The sequence below is a fragment of the Scyliorhinus torazame genome, chromosome 9, assembly GCF_047496885.1.
Source record: "Scyliorhinus torazame isolate Kashiwa2021f chromosome 9, sScyTor2.1, whole genome shotgun sequence".
Lineage (NCBI taxonomy): Eukaryota > Metazoa > Chordata > Chondrichthyes > Carcharhiniformes > Scyliorhinidae > Scyliorhinus > Scyliorhinus torazame.
Genome location: NC_092715.1, coordinates 116,116,280 through 116,136,492, shown reverse-complemented (window position 1 = coordinate 116,136,492; position 20,213 = coordinate 116,116,280). Strand labels below are relative to the sequence as shown.

At 46.1% G+C, this 20,213-nt stretch overlaps 1 protein-coding gene across 2 annotated transcripts in view; it reads right to left on the bottom strand.

Moving 5' to 3' along the window:
* fer (fer (fps/fes related) tyrosine kinase) overlaps window positions 1–14,266 on the bottom strand; it is a 414,420-nt gene extending 400,154 nt beyond the window's left edge. Inside the window, exon 1 of one of the 2 annotated variants that reach the window (XM_072516399.1) lies at window positions 13,852–14,266. The gene's annotated coding sequence lies outside the window, so the exon portion shown is untranslated. The remainder of the gene's footprint in view (window positions 1–13,851) is intronic. The other variant, XM_072516401.1, reaches the window with a different exon arrangement.
* Window positions 14,267–20,213: the final 5,947 nt, after the last annotated feature.

Below are 20,213 nucleotides of genomic sequence, written 5' to 3'. Positions count from 1 at the left end.
AGCTGTACTTGGGACAATAGCACCCTGCGTGTTTACCAAGACCCGAGTACTGAGGTGGCCAGGAGGAGGGGAGGCTACAGGCAGGTGAAGGAGATTTTGTATAAGAACAAGGTGACATTCAGGCTGCTTTTTCCGGCGCGACTGCCGGTTACGGATGAGAGTCAGCACCACTATTTCGAGGAACCCGAGGAGGCGATGGACTTTGTTAAGAAGCAAGGGCTGGCCCTGAGCGGAGGACTGTTAAGACTCATGGTAGAACTTTTAAGTCTATTTTGTTTCCCTCTCTCGCTGTGAGAAATGCCTGCATGCTTGGGTCCGTTCTTTTTGTTTTTTCAACCTTTTTAGGTGGATGTATTTTGGTTGCGATGTGTTTTTCTTGTTCTTTTTCGCGGTTTCCTTGAAATGTTTCCTTTTTGGGTTACTTGTTTGGTTGGAGTTTTGGTCGGGGGAAAATATAAAAAAGAAAATAGTTAAAAAGGTGCGGTTATGATGGGGGTTTTGGGGGAATTTTTTGCAATCTTTTTCTGTGTTTGGAGGGGAAGGGCTGAGAGTGCCTGGCACTACTTATCTCTATTTGTTTGATTTAAATTGCACTATTGTCGGGGATGTTTCGGACTTGTAGAGAGTATTGTTTAAGCAGGACTGGTTTGGGGAAGTGGTTTGGATTGGCCGGGGGGGGGGGGGGGGGGAAGAGAGCCGGGGAACAATGGGTGAGAAACGCACTGGTGCCGAAGCTGGGAGCCACCAGGCTAACTGGGTGGGCTAGTCAACGGAAGCCAGGTGGGGGGGGGGGGGTTCATCTAGTTAAATTAGAGCAGGGGTTAGGTGGTAGGATGGTGTTGCTGGGAGGGGGAGGGGGGGCGGGTTTGATCTGCTGACGAGGATGGAAATTGGACATGGCAACATTGGGGAGGTCATGGGTGGAGCCGGCCAGGAGGCGGGCCAGAGGATGCGCGACACATGGCTGGCCAAGGAAAGGGGATGGCTGATCGGCAAAGGGAGGGGGTGGGGGGGGGGGGGGGGCGAAGTGCCCCCCAACCAGACTGATCACCTGGAATGTTAGAGGGCTAAACGGGCCAGTGAAGAGGGCGCGTGTGTTCGCGCATTTGCGGGTTCTGAAGGCGGACCAGGTAGTCAGGCAGACCAGGTTAGGCTAAGGAAGGGCTGGGTTAATCAGGTCTTTCATTTGGGGCTCAACACTGAGGCTAGGGGGGTTGCGATCCTGATTAATAAAAGGGTTCAATTTGAGTCGGAGGGTACAGTTGTGGATGGGGGCGGCAGATTTGTTATGGTTAGGGGTAAGCTCGCAGGGGTGAGAGTAGTCTTGGTTAGTGTGTATGCCCCTAATTGGGACGATATGGATTTTATCAGGAGGTTGCTAGGGAATCTCCCAGCAACTTGGGGTTGGACTCGAGCAAACTGATCATGGATGGGGATTTTAATACAGTCCTGGACCCGAGCCTGGATCGGTCGTGTTCAAAAACGGGCAGGTTGGGGGACTTCCGGTTCTGGCTATGCTGAGCCAAGTCGCACGTTCGGCAGCTCCCGCCAGAAACGGACTTTTGGGCTCTTTTGAGGGGCCCCAGCGGCATTTGTTCGACGGTTCCCAGTGTGGGGCGGTGACAGTATGATTTCCCCGGCACTGTATGGATTGGACCAGGAGTGGAGCGGTGAAAAAAGTTATTCTGGTGCAGCGAAAAGTGCGAGGGAGGAAAGCCAAGATGGCGGTGGGTGGAGACCAGGCAGCGTGGGCGCAAGAGCAGCAGGAGTTTCTCAAGCGCTGCTTCACGGAACTGAAAGCAGAGTTGCTGGAGCCGATGAAGGCTTCGATCAACAAGCTTGTCGAGACCCAGAAGGCCCAAGGGGCGGCGATCCGGAGGTGCGGCAGAAGGCCTCGGAGAATGAGGACGAGATATTGGGCCTGGCGGTGAAGGTGCACGAGGCACTGCATAAGAAATGGAAGAAGTTCGAGGACATGGAGAATCGGTCGAGGAGGAAGAATCTGCGGATTCTGGGTCTCCCGGAGGGAGTGGCGGGGTCGGATGCTGGAGCATATGTGGTCACGATGCTGAACACCTTGATGGGCGCGGGTGCCGTCCAGAGGCCCCTGGAGCTGGATGGGGCCCACCGAGTCCTGGTGAGGAGGCCCAAGTCTAACAAGCCGCCGCGGGCGGTATTGGTGCATTTCCACCGCTTGGCGGACAGGGAGTGTGTCCTAAGATGGGCAAAAAAGGAGTGGAGCAGCAGGTGGGAGAATGCAGAGGGCTGTATATACCAGGATTGGAACGCAGAGGTGGCCAAGAAGAGGGCCGGGTACAATCAGGCTAAGGCGGTTCTGCATCGGAAAGGGGTGAAATTCGGGATGCTGCAGCCAGCGCGACTGTGGGTCACGTTTAAGGACCGGCACTATTACTTTGAGACGCTGGAGGAGGCGGGGACCTTTATTCAGGCCGTAAAGTTGGACACGGACTGAGGGTCGGTTGTGGGGGGAGGTCGCGGGGGGCTACTGTGGTTACTGTGCTTTGGGGGATGTTCTATTTTGTTCTGTATTGTTTCCTTGGGTGCTGGGTGGAGTAGGGTGAATTGGTTCGAAGAAGTGGGGGTTTTGAGAAAGTGTGGGCGTCGGTGCTTGGAAGGACGGGGCCCCGTTGGGGGGAGGGGAGATGGGAGGCCCGAGGTGGGGGAGCTGGGATTCGGCCGCAAAAGGGAGATGCGCCAGAGAGGGCGGGGCCGGTCTGATGGACAGCGCGGGCTTTTTCCCGCGCTAGGGAAGGAAGGGGGCAGTGTTGGAGCGCCCGCTGATGACAGGAGAGGGGGGGGCGCGGGGGGAAACTACCACATTGGGGGGTCGACGGAGTGGCGGGAGTGGCCAGGGTCAGCAGGAGTCAGCTGACTTACGGGAGTGCTGTGGGGGGAGCAACGCAGCTAGGGGCGGGGGGGGGACCTAGCTTTTGGGGGGGGCCGGATGAGTAAATTCTTCAGACTGGAGGACAAGTGTGCCAGATGCGCCGCTGGGCCGGCTAATCACGTGCACATGTTCTGGTTGTGCCCTAAACTCAGGGGGTACTGGCAGGGATTCGCGGACATCATGTCCCGGGTTTTGAAAACTGGAGTGGTAATGAGTCGGTGGGGGGGGGGGGGTCTGCTATGGTAGAGTTTAGGCAGGTCCTTGCGAGAATGGAGTTGTGGTTTGTACTATGCATTATTTGCTTTTCTTTTTGTATAGTACTATCCAATGTCATTGTTTTATATGCCAAAAATACCTCAATAAAATTGTTCATTAAAAAAAAGTGCACCACAGAGACAGTCTCTGAATTGCAGCTTGAACTCCCAGAGGTAAGTTTTAAAGGAGCATCTAAAAAGAGAGAGGGAGATGGGGGACAAATGATTAAGGATTCCCGCGCCTAGGCTGAAGCAGCTGAAAGCACGAACACCAAAGGTGGATCAATGAAAATTTGGGATGACAAGACGATAGAACTGGACAGAGCAGAATCTGAGCATCGCAAAGCTGGAGAGGGCTGCAGAGACAATGAGGGGACACGGCCATGTAAGGATTTGAAGGAAAAGACAGAAATTTTAAAATTGAAGCAGTGAGAACTGGAGCCAATGTAGATAGTGAGCAAAGAGGCGGAGGTTGAAGACTACAGCTTTGGTCGGTCCAATATTTAGTTGGCCAATATTTTTGCGCATCCGACATTGGATGTCAGCCAAGCAACATGACAAATCAGTGGCAGCAGTGGCAGGGCAGAGAAACATGGTACGGAGGTTCAGCTATATGTCATCAGCAAACATATGAAAAACTGATGATTGTGTTTTCAGAAGTTGTTGCTGAGAGACAGCAAACAGATGCAAAATATACTTACGGATAGATTCTTGAGGGAATCCAGAAGCAATGTTGCAACATCAAGAGAAGCAATTGAACCACATAGGTTAAAAGCACAACAGGCTTATACTTCCTCAGGAAACTAAGGAAATTCGGCATGTCCACATTATCTCTTACAAATTTTTACAGATGCAGCATCGAAAACATCCTCTCTGGCCTGGCATCACAGCCTGGTATGGCAACTGCTCGGCCCAAGACCGCAAGAAACTTCAGAGAGTCCATCACACAAACCTGCCTCCCATCCATTGACTCCATCTCCCACTGCCTGGGGAAAGCAGGCAGCATAATCAAAAAACCCTCCCACCAGGCTTACTCACTCTTCCAACTTCTTCCATCGGGCTGGAGATACAGAAGTCTGAGAACACGCACAAACAGATTCAAAAACAGCTTCTTCCCCACTGTTACCAGACTCCTAAATGACCCTCTTATGGACTGATCTGATTAATACTACACTCCTGTATGATGCTTTACCCGATGCAGATGTCTATGTATTTACATTGTGTACATTGTGTTGCCCTATTATGTATTTTATTTTTATTTTACTTTCTTTTCATGTACTTAATGATCTGTTTGAGCTGCTCGCAGAAAAATACTTCTCACTATACCTCGGTACACGTGACAATAAACAAATCCAATCCAATTTCAATTCAGCTATGAACACAATAACACATGTCTCACAGTAAGCTTTTGGGAAAAGATGAAAACAGTCTAATTTCTTTCAAATATGGATATCATTCTCCAGTTCTGTGCCTGAAGGCAGATCCAACCCACAGTGTCACAATTTCCACCATGGGTAGAGCAAGGAGACAGGTCCTGAATCCACCCCAGTCGGAATGGGGATCGAACTTCATTCTATTAGCACTAATCTAATCCACATCAGCCATCCAGCCAACTGAGCCCCAAAGAAGTCAAAGTTGCTGTGACAACATGCACTTACACGTACATGTTTTAGTCTGGAGCTATGAATTGTGATTGCTGAGGTTATGGATGTTCCATTAACATATTTACAATAATTGTACCAACAGATACAATTAAAAACAAATCTACAACCATAGTTCTAGTTTTAACAATTGTCCATTACATTTTTCTAGAAAGTTAATGTAGGTCTTTCAATCAAGAAAATATTTGGGTTTTGCTGCCATGCTTCACATGTCAAATTAGCTGGCAACATTCACCGTCGTGGTCAACACATGAAGAACACTCTCCTGGGTGGAAACCAAAACAAATCAAGGACGAGTGCTCTACTCAGTCTTCCTGAACAGTTATGAGGAGGTTGTTGAAAGACTTGTTTTGTCAATTGCTTGGTGACACTGCTAAGCTTTAACTAATTTTATATTTTACTGGAGTATAGTTGGGAGTCAGAGCTTTTTGTTACAAATGTAACTCAACATATCTATGAATAATTGGTTGTTTAGCCACTTCCTTTTTATTCTTATAATTCTGTGTAATCTTTTCAAACATGACTACAGAGAATTAAACTTCAACCCAGAATTAGTTACATCCTCAAAATCCCCAACATGTCTGGTCATATCAATTGTTCCTTCCTCTCAACTCTTCTCGAGTACGCCATTTACAACTATCAGGAAAGGCTCAACAGACTGGGCTCTTTTCTCCAGAAAAGAAAAGACAGAAGTTTCCGTATAGAGGTCTATATTAAAAGTTATCTTATCATATAATTCCAACTGTAAGAAGTCCAAAACTAAGGAACATCAATCCAAGATTAAAATAGAATAAATCCAAAAACAAAATCAGATGTTGCTTTATTCAAAGTGGTTAGAATATGGGACTGGCTACCACAAGAGCAGCAAGGGAACTGGAAGGTAGAAGGGGGAAGAAGCAGTGAAGTGAGCAGGATGCAAGCGGTGGGAGCAGTGGGAAGTGAGGATAAACAAAAGGCAGTCTCTGATGCTCTGGGGACATAGGTTCAAATCCCACCAAGGCAGCTGTTGGATTTTGAATTCAATTCATAATTCTGGAATTTAAAAAAAGTTAATCTGAGTCATAGTGACCAGGAAACCATTGTAGATTTGTCTTCAGTAACATAATTTAGGGAAAGAAATCGACCATCCTTACCTGGTCTGGCCTATATGTGACTCCACACCAACACAATGTGACTGACCTAGTGCCCTCTATGGTCTAGCTAGCCACTCAGGTGCACCAAACTGCTATGAAGTCTAAAAAAGGAGCGGACTGGATGAACCACGCAGCATCGATCTAGGCACTGGAAACAGTAAACCAAGCCTCATTTACCCTGCAAAGCACTCCTCACTAACAGTAGTGAGTCGTCAATGCAGCAGAAAGTGTTCCAGAAAATAAAAGACAGAGAGTTGAGATAAGAGGGGCAGTTTCAAGATGGCAATCTGTAACAAGTGGAGTGCCATAAGAATCAGTGTTGGAGCCGCAATTATTAATGATATATATTCATGACTTGGATGAGGGAGTGAATGTCCCATTGCAAAGTGTGCGGATGACACAAAAATAGGTGGGAAGGTAAGTGGTGAGGAAGACACAAGTCTACAAAGGGATACGGATAGGTTGAGTGCGTGGGCAAAAACTTGACAAATGGAATATGTCAAAAAATATGAAGTTATGCAGATGGGTAGGAAGAATAAAGGAGCTGAATATTATTTAAATGAAGGAAGACTGCAGGAACACAGAGGGATTTGGGGGTCCCCGTGCATAAATCACAAAAAGCTAGCATGCACGTTCAGCAGGTAATTGGGAAGGCAAGTGGAATGTTGACATTTATTTCAAAGGGAATGGAGTATAAAAATAGGGATGTCCTGCCAAAACTATACAAGGCACTAGTTAGACAATACCTGGAATACTGTGAACAGTTTTGGTCCCCTTATCCAAGGAAAAATAGACTGGCATTGAAAGCAGGCCAGAGAAGGTTCACTAGGTTGATCCTGGGTGTGGAGGAATTTTTTATGAGGAGAGGTTGAGTAGGTTGGACCTGTACTCATTGGAGTTTAGAAGAATGAGAGGCAACCTTACAAAGACATATAGGATTTGCAAGGAGCTTGACAGGGTAGATGCTGCGAGGTTGTTTCCCCTTGTGAGAGAGTCTAGGACTACAGGGCATAATCTGAGTAAGAGGTTTCCCACTTAAGACAGAGATGGGAGGAGGAATTTCTTCTCTCAAGAGGGCAGTGTATCAGTGGATTTCTTTACTGTAGATGGCTGTAGAGGATGGGTCGTTAAGTCTGCTCCAGGCTGAAATAGACAGATTTTTAATCAGTAAGAGAAACAAATTGTTATTGGGAGAAGGCAGGAAAGTGGATTGAGGATGATCATATCAGGTCAGTCATGATCTTATTGATTGGTGGAGCAGACCAGATGGGCCAAATAGACTATTTCTGCTCCTACTTCAAATTCAGAAACAGAATGGTTAATGGAAATGTTGAATTCTTTTGATCAACATCAATTCAGGACAATCGAACTTTAGAAATTCCAAGCTTTAGCCTCCTTTCCTCAATTACTCCAAAAAATATTTCAACAAAATATAAACATGAATGCAGAAATGAAATGAAAAATCGCTTACTGTCACAAGTAGGCTTCAAATGAAGTTACTGTGAAAAACTCCTAGTCGCCACATTCCGGCGCCTGTTCGGGGAGGCTGGTACAGGAATTGAACTGTGCTGCTGGCCTGCCTTGGTCTGCTTTCAAAGCCAGCGATTTAGCCCAGTGCTAAACAGCACTGTAAGAGTATAACTTAAACAGAACCAGTCATATCCCGCATGATGTGCCAACTAGTGAGGTTACTACAGAGGACTACCTACAGCAGAACTAGCATACAATAAACAGAGCTAAGAAATCCCACAACCAAAATATCAGATCAAAGTTCTGTAGATCCTGCCATGTTGAGTCATGAATGAGCCTGGGTGAGGTGCTCTTTCAGAGGGTTGGTGCCAACTCGATGGGCTAAATGGCCTTCTTCTGCACTGTAGGGATTCTGTAGATACTCAAGATGCACTACTTGGATTTCACCAGGACCAGTCGGCTCCTGTCCTCATCAGACATGAGCAAGAAAGCTTGCCCTCAAAATCAAAGCAGCATTTGGGACTGAGTGTGACATCAGGGAGCCCGAGCAAAATTGAAGTTATTGGGAATCAGAGGGAAAACTCGCCACTGCCTGAAGTGTTACCTCGTTCAAAGGAAGGTGGTTGCGATTGTTAGAGGCCAATAATCTCAGTCCCAGAACTTCGCTAAAGGATGCCCTGAGGATAGTGTCTTCCATTCAACCATCTTTAGCTTCTTCATCAATGATCTTCCCACCATCATATACAAGTAGTGTGGATGATTCCAGAATATTCAGTTCCATTTTCTACTTCTCAATCCATGATTATGTGCAACCTGACATGGACAATATTCAGGCTCGAGTTGATAAGTGGTATGTAACATTTGTACTACACAAGTGCCCAACAATGACCATTTCCATGAATAGAGACTAAGTTAAACCACTGTTCAATGACATTACCATCACTGAATCCAACACCCTCGACATCCACAAACGTAACTGAATCAACCAGATAAATATGATGGTGTGGCAGGAATTTCAGATATGTTGTTTCATATGGATTTGGTGCAATAAGGGGAAAAGCCAGAGTTAGTGTGTGTACGACTGCTGCAGTAGCATTTTTAAAAATCCGGGTTTGAAAGACAGTTACACATTTTGAGAGCTGGAGGTGCAATTAAAGGCATCGGAAAGCTTGTGCTAATGGATTTTTGTTTCGATTAAGAGAGTTTTCTGGGGAGTAGAGAGTTGTAGACATTGGGCGAGATACTCCGGTTCCCACAGACGCATGTTTCTTGGTCATGCGCCATTCGCTGGTGGCGGAATTATATCTTCCTACTGCTTGTCAATGTGACTTTCCACTGAAACCACCCACACCACCAAGAAACAAGCTCATGAAGGTGCACTGGCAGCAGGAAAAATTAATCCCGACAACCGGAGAATTGCAGCCAGTGTTTCAACTTGGTAAAATTATGTAACTAATGGGAGGAGCTAGTGTACCAGGCATTTTAGTAGAGAAGCCAAGATTATTCAGTTGGTTCCTGGAAGTCAAACCATGAAGACAGCTTCTGAACATTTCATTTAGAGACCCTACATTGTTATTCAAGTCCATCTCTTAAAACAGTCTCAAAGAACATCTTTTAAGCAAGCATGTTTGGGTCTGCTATCTGTATTTAAAAGTGGATGTTGACCTGAGATGGGTTTGTTTAAGTGAATATAAAGTTAACAGTTCAGGGTTTAATATGTCACTGTATTGATTAGCATTGTTTAAGGGGCAATTGTAAACTATTTGCTTGTGTGATGTTAAAGATATTTTAATACTGTGTTAGCAATAAGGTTTTTTTAACATACCATATCCCTATTTTGCATGAATTCACTACTGGAGCGAGGTATCCTTTCCTCAATCTTACAAAATTAAAATAAAATATTGGGGTTTCGGACAAGTGTCCTAGCCACTGTTGGGGGTATAGTCCGAGATCATAATACTGGCTACAAGAGCACGTCAGAGGGTGTTTTTTTTCTTTATTTATTCACGGGATGTGGGCATTGCTGGCTAGGAGTCAGGAGTGTGATGGAGTACACTACTTGCCTAAATTAGTTTTTGTCCAATAACACTCAAAGTTTGAGATCATTGAGCAAAAAGCAGCCCACTTGATTCGCACCCTGTCCATAACCAAATAAAAGGACAAATCTAATGCCTCCAATTACTACCCCATCAGTCTATGTTCAATAACACATACCTGGGCAATTTTCCACTTTGCTGGGTTGATGCTGGTGCTATAGCTGAACTTGAACAACTTGGCTAGAGATGCAGCGAGTTTGAGAACACAAATCCTTGGCACTACATTCACTCCCTCCAAAGCTAGGGCAACGTGATAATCTAAAAGATACTCTCTCTGCAACAACTCACAAAAGGTCTCTTTGACAGCAACTCTCAAACATACAACCGCTACCACCTGGAAGGAAAAGCACACCTGGCACATGGGAACACCACCACATGCAAATTTCCCTCTAACACACCACCCTGACTTCGAAACATATCACCATCCCTTCATGATCACTGGAGCTCCCTACTCAACAGCACTGTAGAAGCACCTTCACACACTGACTGTAGTGATTCAGAGCAGTGGCGGTGGCACACCACCAACTTCTCAAGGGCAATTGTGTATAGGCAATAAATACTGACCTTGCCAGTGATGCGTACATCCCATGAATGAATATAAAAAAACAAAATTATACTTCCTTTCATGTCCTAACCATGTAAATCAATGTCCCAATGAAACACTGATGATTGGTGCAATTGGGTTTCTTCCACCAAAACATAATTTTCTGACACTCAACCCTTTCCCATATCGAATTATGCTAAAAATGCTTTCAAATCGAATATCAAAATGTTGCTAATTTTCTGACCTAAAGTAAATTACATATGTTTCCTCTGAATTAGGTTAGCACTTCATCTGTTGAAAACTCAATTCAGAGCAGTTTCTAACAAAGGTTTGCATTCATAACTTATTATATATGAAAGTAGTACATGTAAATTTCACTTCAAAGTAATAAATTGTAAATGTAACAGAAATAGGCACATAATATCTGATAAGCATCAAGACCAGCAACCAGTTAAGGGTACTGGTTGACATAGACAGTTTATCAAGACAGAAAACAGCACTTCTGAAACGGGATCTAAACCACTGGTTTTCAGACAAGACCATAAGACATAGGAGCGGAAGTAAGGCCATTTGGCCCATCGAGTCCACTCCGCCATTCAATCATGGCTGATTTCAACTCCATTTACCCGCTCTCTCTCCATAGCCCTTAATTCCTCGAGAAATCAAGAATTTATCAACTTCTGTCTTAAAGACACTCAACGTCCCGGCCTCCACCGCCCTCTGTGGCAATGAATTCCACAGACCCACCACTCTCAAGACAAGACCTTGATTTAACATCTAACAGCACCTTCAATAATGCAGCATTCTCTCACAACTGCACCAAGTATGCGTTCCTGTGGCACCAGCAACTCAGATAACAACTTAGTTACATAGCACCTTTCACAAAGAAAGACATCTCACAGCACTTCAAAAATTTGCAAGACGACAAATAAATGGGTTGATGGAAATGAAAGATATTAGAAACAGTGGCCAAAAGCTTGGTCAAAGGGACTGGTTTTAATGAGAGCCTGCAAGACAGCAAAGCCTTTGAAGTTTATGGAGGAAGTTCGAATGAGGTTTGGACGACTGGAGGAAAAGCTAGAGACAAGAGCCAGAGGAATGGAAAGTTGGTGAAGAGACTTGTTAGTTATCATGATGAGGAGCAGCAAGTTCACAAGATATAAACAAGGATGAGCTCCTTAAACTGGAGGCATTCAGGAATCAGAAACAATTGTCAGTTGACAAGGACAGGAATAACGGGTGAATGGGTCATTGGATTAAGGAGGTCGCGATTTGCACGAGTAAACCAGCAAGAAATTGGTTGTAATCTGCGACCAGTGCTGGGGAATTAGCTATTTATATTAATGACTTGGATGAAGGGGCAGAATATATTGTTATCAAATGTGGTTACAATACAAAGATAAGTAGGAAAACAAGTTGTGAGGAGGACGCCAAGAGTCTGCAAAGGGCTATAAGTAAGTGGGCATAAACACAGCAGATGAACTATATTGTGGGAAAATGGGAGGTTGCCCACTTGTGGGAAAAACAGAAAAGCAAACTATATTTCAATAGAGGAAGACTGCTGAATGCTGAGCTTTAGAGGTGGATTCAGTTGTTCTTGTACACAAATCACAAAACGTTAGCCTGCAGGAACAGCAAATTATTAGGAAGATAAATGGAATGTTGCCCTTTATTGCAAGGGGGAAGAATATAAAGGTGGTGAAGTCTTGATGCAACTGTACAGGGCATTGGTGAGGCCACACTTAAAATGCTGTGTGTTTTTTGGTCTCCTTGAAGGAGGGATGAACTTACATTGGAGGAAGATCAGAGAAGTTTCACTAAGTTGGCTCCTGGGATGAAGGGTTTATCTTATAAAGAAAATTAGATCAGGTCGAGACTATACTCACAGGAGTTTAGAAGAATGAGAGGTGATCTTGCTAAACCATAGAACATTCTGAGAGGCCTTGACATACTAGATGCTGAGAGGATGTTCCCCCTAGTGGAGAATGTAGAACTAAGGGACACAGCCTCAAAATAAGGGGTCTCCCATGTAAGTATGAAATGAGGAGGAATTTCTTCTTTCATAACGAGTCATTAATCATTGGAATCATCTACCCCAGAAAGCAGTGGAGGCTAGATCAGTGAATATATTCAAGGCGGAGTGAAATGGAGTGAAAGACACAGCATTTTAAGAGAGTCAAGGGTTATAGTGAGCTGGCAGGAAAGTGGAGTTAATGCCACAATCAGATCAACCATGATCTTATTGACTGGCAGTGCAGTCAAATGGCCTAATTCTGTTTTTCTTAGGTTCTCTCCAAAGACCTCGAGCCTCTTGCCTTCGGCAGATGGCCGCCATCTTTCCCAAAACCTCTAAATCAGGTTTCCACAGCACTGTAACCCAAACCAAAGTATAAATGAAATTGCCATGACTGTGACCGGAATGCATTTCCCAGTTTCCCTTTTACGCCTTCCATATAGCCTTCGGCACAGACCACCATCCTCATCCAACATCTCTCCTTTAAGAAAAGCCCTCAATTTAATTATTATCGATGCAACTGTACCAGAACACCTTCATTAGACTTCTGTGTAACCCCTGAAGTGCATGAAGACCTATGATCCATTCTCTTCCTCATTGTTCTTTGCTTCCATCATACAAAAACGTAGTAGAACAAGCTTCTGATGACAACAGCTTTCATTTTCCACCATTTGTCTAAATCCCTCAACTGAATCTGTTGTCAATCCAGTATTGCACGAGCTGCCATTTCTTTCAGTTAAATACTGGTATAGGTGTGCCTTGAGTACACACCGGAACCCCATTCCCAACTATTATATCAGATTTAACCAGACTATCAGAAACCCCAATGTCCGATTTGATTGTCAGCTTACATTCCATGTCCATATTCTGTGCATTGCAAAATCTGGTAACAGTACCCACATCCTCAGTCTGTGTTGAAACCTTTATCTTCACTTCCCCAGACGTGACTAACTGACCTATTCTCCACCCTCCATGATCATTAAAACTCAAACAAAACTTGACTGACCGTATCAAAAGGCATCTATCTTCACTCATCAACCCTATTCTTGCTCACCTATATGGAGGAACTATGGGGGCAGGAACCAATTTAAATAAAAACAGGTTCATCCATCCCCATCACTGTAACCTCCCAAATCAAACTTGTGATCCTTCATTTCTCACACCCACCACCCTTGGCCCCATAATTTAATCTAAATTGATCGAATCATCTAATTTGCTGAAGATTTACAGACTTATCCCATTAATCTAATTTACTCCGTGGGTCGAGTTACAGACTTATAAGTGAATAATAGTAACAAAAAGAATGTGGGCAGCCAATTATCAGAAGGAAAGGGTCTTTCAAGATAAATATTTTCAACGCGCTAAAACATGAACCCATTTCAGCAGGGGCTATATATTTAAATAGAGATTTGATAAGTAATTTAAATCAGACAGTATTTATACACTAATAATCCACAATAAGAAAAGATTCTGCATCTCATCGAAATAAAGTAAAATTAAGCATGAAATGCAGGCTATGACTACAGATAAACAAACGGCAGTCAATCACAGTCGGGCCAAATAACAGTACAGCCCAGGATACAGAGGCAATGGGCCGGGCAGTCGGACGAGTGTTATCGGTGTACGGTCAGTGATCAGTTCACAGATACCAGGGCGTTCAGGCGGTAGGCGGGCCAGGGTCGCCCACTGGGGAATGGGAATGTGAGGGCGATCCCTCCGATCGATCGGCCAGGTTTGTTTGTCGTCTGCACACAGACCAAGGCTTGCCTACCTAATCAATAACCGAGTGAAGTAGAAAATTCGCGCCCCTGGAACGCCGAGTACCCGGTGTTTAGACCCCGAGTCGGAAACATGGATCAATCCTGCAAGCGGTTCACTTTTTAACTTTTAACACTCGTCGAGGACAGCCGTTCCCAGGCAGTACGCATGCGCACCATGGCACAAAGCATGCCGGTCGGTGACGGCTAGGTTCCAGCTGGGCGCCAGTGCGCTTGCGCGGCAGTGGCTGGGTTTTCGTGTGGAGGTTTCGGGCTTCTCAGTGATTAATGCTTATCTTCATCCTTTGAGTCATGTCGTCGCAAATGCAGCTGACGATCTGCTGTCCACGCAGCGTGTAACGTGCAAAAAAGAAAAGTCGATCATTTTCAAACCATTCACTGTTGGAGACGTGCCACTCCCTGCAATCATGGGGCGGGGCGGGGCTGTGGTGTGCACATGCGCGCGTTGGGCGCCAGCATCCCCTGACGTCAGAGACCGAGTGGAATACCCGTCCTGTCGCCACGTGCTTCCATTCTGTTCTCTGATTTGTGAAGGATCAATTGCCACCAAAAGGGTCAGGCGGTGTCTGGATTGACAGCTCAGGGATGCTCCACTGCCTGAGAGTGTGGTGGAGGCTGGGTCAACTCAGGCTTTGAAAATGGAATTGCGTCATTTTTGAAAGGGGAAAAATGGACGACGACAGGAAAATCTTCTCATTTGTTTCATAATCAGAATTAATCATTTGCAGAACATAATTTGTGGAGGTTATGATGAAGGTGTTTGAAGTTGGAAATTGACACGTGTTGGGGCCAGGATTTCTAAATGGAATGTCACTTGGTCTTCTGCAGAAATATTTCTGCTCTACTTTCAACGAAATGATTTATTCATAATGAAATATGAAACGCTGTTACCTGCGCTTAAACATAGTGGGAAATTAAATTTAGAAAAACAGCAACAACAGCTTTGGAGGCTATAAAATGTGGATAAAATACACAAACTGAAAATTAATTTACAGATAAAGATATTCGGGAGGGGCATTAGGCACTCCATCAGAGGCCCGACACAGACACAATGGGCCAAATAGCTTCCTTCTTGGCTGAAAGGAGTTCTGTGAAGCAGAGCCCGAGAGTCCAAAGATGTGCGGGTTAGGTGGATTGGCCATGATAAATTGCCCTTAGTGTCCTAAATTGCCCTTAGTGTTGGGTGGGGTTACTGGGTTATGGGGATAGGGTGGAGGTGTTGACCTTGGGTAGAATGCTCTCTCCAAGAGCCGGTGCAGACTCGATGCGCCGAATGGCCTCCTTCTGCACTGTAAATTCTATGATATCTCTGATGATATCAAGTTAATTTTAAATTTCACCCAACACTTCATCCAGTACTTATTCTTTGCCAGTTTCTTTCAACTGTGCGCACAGGAGGCAACAATTAGGCCCTTGTGTAACAGCCCATCTTTCTTCATGTGAGCTGAATGAGATAAAAGTTGGTATGATGAGATAAAAGAGTAGGTAGCCAACAACATTGTCGAAGACAAAAACAAATACTGAACAATCACAGCAGGTCTGACAGCATCTGTGGAGAGAAAGGAGCTAACTTTTGAGTCTGGATGACTCTTTGTCAAAGAGGTAGGTTTTGAGGAGGATCTTAAAGGAGAAGTGGAGAGGCAAAGAGTTTTAGGAAGATTCAACACTGAAAGCACAGCCACCAATGATGGGACAAAGGAAGTGGGAGGTGAACAAGAAGCTGGACATGGATGTGTGAATCATTATGGTTTCTATGATCTTGGCTGCTCGCATTAAACAGCAAAATAAGAAAATCCAAGAACAAGAGTTGGTCCACTCAAGGACAAAGGAGGGAAATTATGCGTAGAACCAAAGGAAGCAGGCAAAATCCTTAATGAGTATTTTGCATCCGTATTCACAAAGGAGAGGGACACGTTGATTGGTGCTGTCTCAGAGGGATGTGCAAGCATTTTAGAACAGGTCGTTATTATGAGGGAGGAAGTGTTAGGCATGTTGAAAAGCATTAAGGTGGACAAATCCCCAGGGCCAGCTGGCATCTACCCCAAATTACTGAGGGAAACAAAAGATGAAATCGCTGTGCCTCGAACAGAAATCTTTGTTTCCTCGTTGGCCACAGGTGAGATTCCAGAGGATTGGAGGATAGCCAATGTTGCCCCGTTATTTAAGAAGGGTAGCAAGGATAACCCGAGTAATTATAGGCCAGTGAGCTTGACGTTAGTGATAGTGAAATTATTGGAAAAGATTCTCAGAGAAAGGATCTATGCACATTTGGAAGTGAATGGTTTTATTAGCGACAGACAGCATGGTTTTTTACGAGGGAGGTCATGTCTCACTAATTTAATTGAGTTTTTTGAGGAGGTGACAAAAATGATTGACAAGGGAAGGGCTATGCATGTTGTCTACATGGACTTTAGTAAAACATTTGACAAGATCCCTCATGGCAGGCTGTTGCAAAAGATTAAATCACATGGGGTCAGGGGAGAACTAGCTGCATGCATTCAGAACTGGCTTGGCCATAGAAGACAGAGGGGAGCAGTGGAAGGGTGTTTTTCCGAATGGAGTTCGGTAACTAGCGGTTTTCCGCAGAGATCAGTTCTGGGACTTCTGCTGTTTGTAATATATATAAATGACTTGGAAGAAAACGTAGCTGGTCTGATTAGCAAGTTTGAGGATGATACTAAGATTGCAGGAGTTGTTCTCCCTAGAGAGTTGGAAACTGAGGGGTGACCTGATAGAAGTTTATTAAATTCTGAGGGGTATAGATGGGGTGAACAGTTGGAGGCTTTTACCCAGGGCGGAAATGACAATTGCAAGGGGGGACAAGTTCAAGGTGAGGGGATAGGTTCAGTGGAAATGTGCGGGGACGTTTTTTTATACAGAGGGTGGTGGTGGCCTGGAATGCCCTGCCAAGTGAGGTGATTGAGCAGATACTTTAAGACTTATCTGGAGAGGCACTAAACAGACAGGATATAGAAGGATACAGGCAGTTAGTCTAGATAGGACAGGTAATCGACGCAGCTTAGTTCCTGTGCTGTATTGTTCTTTATGACCCTAAATTGGACTCAGGTTTTTTTCAAGGTTATTTGACATTTTTTTAATTTTTATTATAAATTTAAAGTGCCCAATTCCTGTTTTTCCAATTACAGGGCAATTTGGTGTGGCCAATCCGAAGCAGGCACACCCAGTGTAGACATTGGGTGTTATAACCTGCCTACTTACGATTGGCTGGGGACTAATGACTATCCCACAATCCTATGGGAGTATGAACTTCCCCAATGAGGGGGGCGGAGAAACTCCTAGTATAAATAACCTGGCCAGTTCAGGAACCAGCAGGAAGGAGAAGGTAGCAAGGGAAGTTACTGCTACTGTTATGTATATATTGTTATAGTAAATAAACGTTATTATTTTGTATCCTTAAAACTCGTGCTGGATGTGATGCATCCCCGTATGGTATTGGGGCTGTCCTGTCCCACAAGATGGAGAACGGGGCCGAGCGACCGATAGCTTTCGCCTCCCGCACATTGACTGCAGCGGAGAAAAAATACGCGCAGATCGAGAAGGAGGGCCTGACAGTGGTTTTCGCGGTGAAACGCTTCCACCAGTATGTGTACGGCCGCCATTTCACTATCGTGACTGATCATAAGTCCCTGCTGGGACTCTTCAGAGAGGATAAGCCAATACCGCCCATTGCTTCTGCACGGATCCAGCGCTGGGCTTTGTTGCTTGCTGCATATGAGTATTCTCTGGAGCACAAACCAGGTACACAGATAGCAAATGCCGACGCACTGAGCCGATTGCCTTTATCGACCGGCCCCATGTCGACCCCCACGACCAGTGAGGTGGTTGCAACCCTAAATTTTATGGACACCTTGCCTGTCACGGCATCACAGATCCGTGAGTGGACCCAGACGGAGCCAGTCTTGTCAAAGGTTCGGCACATAGTCCTGTATGGTGGGCAGCATAAACAGCTCCCAGGCGAGTTGCGGGCGTTTTCCTCCAAGCTGTCAGAGTTCAGCGTGGAAGACGGCATCCTCTTGTGGGGGGCGCGTGTGATTGTCCCGGAAAAAGGCCAGGAGCTGATATTATCAGACTTGCACAATGGGCATCCGGGCGTGACCAAGATGAAAATGTTGGCCCGGAGTTATGTCTGGTGGCCAGGCCTCGACACCGACATTGAGAAGGTGGCCCAAAACTGCTCCATTTGCCATGAGCATCAGAAGCTTCCGCCGGCCGCGCCCCTACATCACTGGGAATGGCCAGGGCGGCCTTGGGCACGCTTACATGCAGATTTCGCAGGCCCTTTTCAGGGATCCATGTTCCTTCTACTAATTGACGCCCAGTCCAAATGGCTGGAGGTGCATAAGATGCAGGGGACAACGTCCTGCGCAACAATTGAAAAGATGCGTTTATCATTTAGTACGCATGGCCTCCCCGAGGTGCTGGTCACGGATAATGGCACTCCATTCACGAGTGAGGAGTTTGCTAGGTTTACAAAGATGAACGGCATCCGCCATATCCGCACTGCCCCTTACCACCCGGCTTCAAATGGGTTGGCAGAGCGTGCAGTGCAAACATTCAAAAGAGGCCTAAAGAAGCAGTCTTCCGGATCAATGGACACGAGACTGGCTCGCTTTTTGTTTACATACAGGACCACCCTCCATGCAGTGACTGGGGTAGCTCCCGCAGAACTCCTAATGGGCCGAAGACTTTGCACCCGCCTTAGTATGGTCTTCCCGGACATTGGCGCAAAAGTACGCCGCACACAAGAGCGGCAGGGACAGGGATTGTCTCGGCATCGTCCGATTCGGCAGTTTGCGCCCGGTGACCCAGTATTCGTGCGGAATTTTGCTGGTGGTGCCCAATGGGTTCCTGGTGTAATCTTTCGCCAAACGGGCCCTATATCTTACCAAGTGCAAGTCCAGGGTCGTCTCCAGCGAAAACATGTAGACCACGTCCGGTCCGGAAGATCATCCCCTCAAAAGATTCCCCGCCCCCGGAGCTCATTTTAACAGCCGCAAAGACCAGAGACAAGGGAAGGTAGTCCTCAAAATCTTCCACTGGTGCCTCACTCGAAGCCTGCGCAGGTCGTTACGGGACCGAATGGAGATAGAGACGCTGACATGACGGAGGCAGCAAACTCTGACTCCGAGATGGAGACACAGGATACATCAAAGGGGGAATCCTCGGGTCCACAGGCCGTGGATGTACAACCGCGCCGTTCATCACGGAAGCGCCGGTCTCCGTCTCGTTACACGCCGCCTGATCCAGCGCCGCGTGCAAATGGCGTCCGGTCTGCGGCCAAACGAGTTCGACGCCTTCCTTCGCCAGGGTCTTCGGTGGATTCCTTGGACTTTGGGGGGGGAGGGATGTTATAACCTGCCTACTTACGATTGGCTGGGGACTAATGACTATCCCACATACTCCTATGGGAGTATGAACTTCCCCAATGAGGGGGGCGGAGAAACTCCTAGTATAAATAAGCTGGCCAGTTCAGGAACCAGCAGGAAGGAGAAGGTAGCAAGGGAAGTTACTGCTGCTGTTATGTATATATTGTTATAATAAATAAACGTTATTATTTTTGTATCCTTAAAACTCGTGCTGGATTCTTCGTGGCCCTGACAAAATTGGGGTTGTGAGGTTGTTGCTATGCTGGAGAGTGGCTGCTGATGTTGTTGCTCTCTCTGTTGGTGTTGCTCAGTGTGCTGCCTGTTTCCAGGGTTGGTTGTTGCTAAGATGCCTGGAGAAAGGAGAAGTGAGGGAAGGAAGGAGAGAAGGATAACAAGAAGGCAACCTCAACATCAAGGTGGGAGTAGAGCCCTTTGGACTGCTTGTTTGCTGGACCCCTTTCGGGCTGAAGTCCCTGCCCTGCCCGGTCGTGTTCTCCCTACTGCCTTCAGCAAGGATGAAGCCTTTCTTATTCCATCTGGTGCTTGTTCCGGGTCAGGGGGATCGAGTGTAGTTGCTGAGACAGTGTAGTTGCTGAGTCCCTCCAGGGCTGAACACCGCATACACCAGTGGCTTCTTTCTGCAGGGACGAGGTCGATTCCATTGGGTGGTCATTCCAGTGTGGGGGCATGGACTGTGTTTTTGCTGAGCCCTATTCGGGCCAAAGACCTCACAAACCAGTGCCACTTACATCAGTGTGATCGACCTAGGGTGGGAGCATGGACTGAATTTTTGCTGGGCCCCCTCCCGAGCTGAAGATCTGCCTTTACTCCCCTATCCTCTCACCTACCAGCTTCACAGGAGTCTCCCACCTCAGGTACCATTCCATCTACCGTGCCCCACCCTCCTGTGTCGCTATCTTCCTCCATTGTGTCCTTTGCTCTCTCTTCACTTCCTTCCCTTGTTCCTC